Below are 5,818 nucleotides of genomic sequence, written 5' to 3'. Positions count from 1 at the left end.
ATACCGTCAGGTCATTACTCAAATATTACCTTCCCCAATCGCCTCCTTAAAATTATAAATCCACTTCTGTAACATTCCTGGTCGTCCTTCTCTGTTTTATTTTTCTGCAAAGGATTTATTTTCTAACTTGTTATGTATAAGAATTATTTAGATAACTTCCTCTTCTGTAACATGGTATCTTAGTCCATTTGGGCTGCTATAACAGAATATCCTGGACGAGGTGGGTTATAAACAAGAGAAATTTATTTCTCAGTTCTAGAGGCTGGGAAGTCCAAGATCAAGGCATTGGCAGACTCAGTGTCTGCTGAGGACCTGCTTCCTGCTTCATAGACAGCCATCTTCTCACTGTGTCTTCACATGATGGACGGGGCAAAGGAGCTCTCGGGGGTCCCTTTTATAAGGGCACTAATCTCATTCATGAGGGCTGCGCCCTATGACCTTATCACCTCCTGATGGCCTCACCTCCTAACACTATCACCCTGGGGATTAGGTTTCAACATATGGATTTGGGGAGGATACAAACCTCCAGTCTATGGCACATGGGGATGGTAAGAGCACCTGCCAAAGCAGAATGATAAGAGAATTCAATGATTTAATATCTGTAAAGTGCTTAGATAAGTGCCTGGCACAAGACAAACAGTATGTAATTATTTGTGAGATAAATAAATTGTAAATTTCCAGCCCACAAAACAGTATTTGGCTATTGGAAGGTGATCGTCAAACATTCAGTGAATGGGTCCTCAAAATAAAAATCACAGCAAGTGAAAATCCAGTTCTTGAGTTAGAAGCCTGCTGACGAATGTGTTTTGTGTGCTATACCCAGGTGAGCCTGATAGCAAATTACAGAGACCTGCGCTTTGAGTTGCTTCCCGAGCAGTGGGAGTCTTTGTGCCGATCCCTTCGTATTGTTGCAGGTGGGAGACGTATGTCATGGAAGTGAGGTGGGGGGAGGGGGCGACTGGAAATATCCCTAACTCACAAGGGTTGTTTGACACAGTAAGAAATACATAGTTGGTCTTCATCCCTGGTCCCTGACACAGAACTCTTAAATTCCTTGGAGTCTCCTAAGTGCTAAGAGTAATAGGAATGTTTATTTTGTTGTTGTTGTTCTATTAAGGAGACTCTTGGTGGGTCCCTAGATAGCTTTGGGATGGGGACTGGCCACCAGAGAGACCCAGGCATGATTAGAGGGTTGGAACTTCTGGCTCCATTCTTGGATCTCCAGGGGGAGGGGAGGGGCTGGAGATCGAGTTAATTGCCAATGGCCAATGATTTGATCAGTCATTTCTCAGTGATGGAATCTCCATTAAAACCCCTTAAAGATGGGGTCAGGAACTTACGGACTGATGAACACACTGAGGTGCTGGGAAAGTGGCCCAGAGAGGGCAAGGAAGCCCTGTACCCCTCCCCCATACCTTGCCCTATGCATCTCTTCTGTTGGCTGTTCCCCAGTTGTAGACTTCCTTATAAATCGGCAATTGTAAGTAAGCTATTTGCCTGAGTTCTGTGAGAATTCTAGCAAATTATGGAACCCAAGGAGGGGATCATAGACTCTTGGTTGGTCAGAAGCCAGTCAGTCCAGTGGGGGGACGCGGCGGGTAGTCTTGTGGGACGGAACCCTTAAACTCCTGGGTCCGTGCTCACTCCAGGTAGTTAGTGTCAGAACTGAACTGAATTGTAGGACACTTCGTATGTCCAGAGAGTTGGGGAGATGGTTGATGTGGGGAAAACCCACATAGTTGATGTCAGACACGTTCCCCGGATGGAAACAGTTCAGAGGCTGGAATCTGTAACGTGGGCCGTCAGCGTAAAACGTGATTGCGTACACTGAAATCACTTTTCATTTTAGAATTCTATTTTAAACTACTTTGAGATATGTTGGAAATATTTTTCTCATTTTTCAAACAGAGAAATTAAATACAGACATATAAGAATAGTTTTTAAATAACATTCAGAAGCCTTACTTGATTTTCCTATAAAACCATAAATAATTGAATAAAGTACAGTAAACCTTTGAAAGACAGGGGTTTGAACTGCTTATACATGAATTTTTTTCAATAAATATGTACAATACTGCAAATGTATTTTCTCTTCCTTATGACTTTCTTAATAACATTTTCTTTTTCTAGCTTAGTGTAAGAAAAAAGCATATATATACATAATAGGAAAAATATGTGTTAATCAACTGTTTATGTTATTGGTGAGGCTTCTGGTCAACAGTAGGCTATTAGTTAAGTTTTGGGGAGAATCAAAAGTTATACATGGATTTTCAACTGACCCTGAGTTGTTCAAGGCACCAATGTATGTATGTATAATGTGTGTATGTATACACACACACACATATATATAAAGACAAGTATCTCTTTCAATTCTATGACCAAATGTTCTCTAAATAAGTTTCCTGTTGTGTTTTGGTATTTATTTATTTACTTTTCATCATTGGGGTTTCAAGCTACTTCCTTTTCCCTCTGATAAATCTTTCAGAATGGAAGATGGCAGTGGAGAGAAATAAGACTTGCAGGGAGAATGAGTAAGTGGGTTCTGAGGAAAGCAGCTTTCTGTCCATGCAACTTCTACTTTGAACCGCTTATTTCCCAATCTGTTCTGTTAGTTCATTGTTCCTCTCTACTTTTTTTTTTTTTCCCCTCACTTCAACTTAAGGACGAAGACAGCATTTTTGCTACAAAGTCAATGTCTCTTTCATGGGCAACAATAATGATGGCTTAACTAACTTTTATTGTGTATTGTGGCGTAATACAACTCTAAATATTTTAGTTCATTTGTTACAGTAATCCTAGGAAGTCAGTACTATTTTAATCCTCATTTTATTGATGAAGAATCCCGGGCTTTGAGAGGCCAGTTGTGGGATGTCACAGAGTTCATCCCCTTAACTGCCACTTGGAGAGGTATCAGATGGCCTGATATCTCATATTATTGGCACAGACAGAGAACTTATCTCAGGAAACTGACATGTGTAAACTCGAGAGCAGATACCCCAGAGGAAGCTCTTGATGATAAGGGGATCCTGGTTTGACATTTATCAGAAGGCCAGACAGCAATCACTGGACCTTCCTTCCTGTGTTAGCGGGAACTTCAGCAGGAACTGATATTTCCACGCCTCCGAGCGGGACTGCCAGGTCAGCTCCCGATTGTGGTTTTGTCAAGGAAATCAGATTGCAGCAATCTCTGTGAAATAAATGAGCTCCCGTCCCAGCGCCCCGATGAAGCTTCATATCAGGGCACAATGTAAAACAATAGAAAACCGACATGGCTGCCCTACCTGCACATCCTCCCTGCCAGTTCATTGTGTTCTGTGCTATTGGAAGTCTCCTGTGACACTGAAGGCCTCTTCACTTTTCTAACAGCACTTCTACTTTCTTATTTGCCTAACTGCTGCTTAACCCACTGAGATCTGGTCTGGTCTTGTTCAAATAACACACATTTCCTCAAAAGAATGACACCTCATTTAAAATCCAAGCGACAGGGTGCTTCATTTTTTGGCAAGTCGCTAGATTTTGTTTCTTGCGATGTGCACTTGCTCGGTCAGTATCTCACTTCGAGGCACTATGACGCAGGTTTATAACCTTCTGGAAAGACATAAAAAAAAAACGCAAGGTTCTATGGCGTTTAGAATAATTTATGTATCTCATCCTTTAGGCTAACAGCCAAACTGCAGCCAGAGAATTTGCTTCACGTTCTATCAAGGCTCACGCCACCATAAATCCTTTCAAAAGGAAATCTAAATTGTGATTGTACAAAAAAACCAGGAAAAAAAAAATAGCCCAGTGTTATCCTGCAACCCCAAAATGTTGGTAAAGTTCACTGCAAAAAAAAAAAAAAAAAAAGTCAGGAGAATATCTGGTGGAAGTTCAATAGTTCTAAGTAAAGTTTGTTGTAGCTGTTAAGAGAAATGCACATTAAAAAGGGGTCAATTAACATTTATCAAGAGATGCTGGCATTTGTGAAGTGTATTTACCCTGGGAGGCCAAGTACATTTCTGTGTGTCTTCAAAGTGATAGTAACTCACAGAAAATAATAAGCCCATCAGGCGGAGAAAGGCTGGAGTTCCTACATGGCGCAGAATTGCAAATTCAGAAGAACTCTCACTGGCTTTCTCTCTTTGACACATTTTTGAAATTTCCAAAAATTATAATTGTCCTGCATTTAGAACTGGAGAAGCACACGTGTAGATGACATTTCTCAGCGTGCCCACCCCCTGAATCGGGGAATGAGCGTTCGCTAAGGCAGTTGTTTGTTTCCTGTCTTTACTTCTGCACTCCCATCTCCCTGCCAGGGTCATGGGGTGCAGGTATGAAATTTGGCTACCTGTCCATAGGAGGCATGCAGGACTATGACAAAACTGTTGGGCTCTGTCCCTCGACAAGCTCTTACACCTCCCGGGCGCATCCCGCACGCCCTCATAATGAGAATGCACTTGAACCGCACGGCCATGATTTTATAAGCAGTCAGGTTTGTGGGAACCAGCTGGCTTCATGCCTGACATCTGCACAGCCTCCTTGGTGACTGAATCAGGTGTTTAGCTGCTTCCTTGGGGAGTTCTGAAATGCTTCAGTGTACTCCCAAATCATCCAGAGGCACTTTGCATGAAAATCTCGCCGCAGACTGCTTCACATCTCTTCAGTCTTTTCTTTCATTTTCGTCAATCAAGGCGTTCCTTGTCTCCCCACTGGGTCTGAGATCTGGTTCTGCCTTTTAGGGACATTTGACTGTAGCCCCTGTGCCACCTTCATCACGCCTCTGGTCCCCCTCTGAAAGCGAACCCATTTGTATCTTTCCAAATCCTTTCTTTACCTCAGATTTGCTGAGATTTGTGATAACCACAGACACTGTGTATTTACTAATTCATTAATTCTGAGGACGACCCGGCAGGTTAAGTATTAACATTAAATAAGAACGAATATTGGATCATTGACTTCAGGGCTGACGTGTTAATTCAAACCTTGAATGATTTAACTAATAAGTCTATATTGACCAGGAAGAACTCGGTATGTGTCATCATCCTGTCTCGCTCTCAACACGGAGGAAAGTTAGCCTCCACCTCAGGCAGTCTTGATTATCTAGGTTGTCCCGTGATTTTTAGAAGATGAAAAAAGAGAGTCCTTGCTGTACATCTGGGCAGGTCTAGCCGATTTCACAGGAAAATCTGTCCAGTTGTGCTGTGCTGTCACTTTTGGGGGAAGGGAACGTATAATTTGCTGGAAGAGAGTAGGACGTTTCACACGTGCTGATGGGATTGGGTTTTATTAGCAGAGGCCTGAGATCTGGAGTTGTGGAGGTGGAGATCTGAGAACTAAGAAGCAACGGTCGCTGTGGAGCAGTAGCCAGAGTTGAGCAGCTGTCTCCAGAATGGTCTCCCGGTTTTCTCTCCTGCCATTCATCCACTGCTTTGACTACTCGGTGATCTTTCTAAAGTAGTTGGAATGAGATGCGCCCTCTGCTTAGAAACTATCCAGTGCATCTATTGCCTTGAAGGTAGACTCTGACGTCCTATGGGTGTCATCAGGGTTTTAACTCTCTGGCCCAGGCCTACTCTCCAGTCATCCTTTCTGTGTTCCCTCTGCCCCGGCCAGTCCATTTTGTCATAACCACCCTGTCCCTGGTATGCCTGTGCTGTCTCTGATGAAATTCTACTCACCTTTCAAGACCAAGTTCAAAAATTACTTGCTCTGTGGAAACTCTCTTGACCCCTTCCATATGGAATGAATGCTTCCCTCCTCCGTGACTTCACTGTACGAGTAAATATTTCTATCCTCGGACTTATAATCATGATTTGCCACATCCTTTGTTTAAATGTTTG

The sequence above is a fragment of the Pteropus medius genome, unplaced genomic scaffold (assembly GCF_902729225.1).
Source record: "Pteropus medius unplaced genomic scaffold, Ma_sr-lr_union100, whole genome shotgun sequence".
NCBI lineage: Eukaryota > Metazoa > Chordata > Mammalia > Chiroptera > Pteropodidae > Pteropus > Pteropus medius.
Note: the sequence above shows the minus strand (reverse complement) of the source record.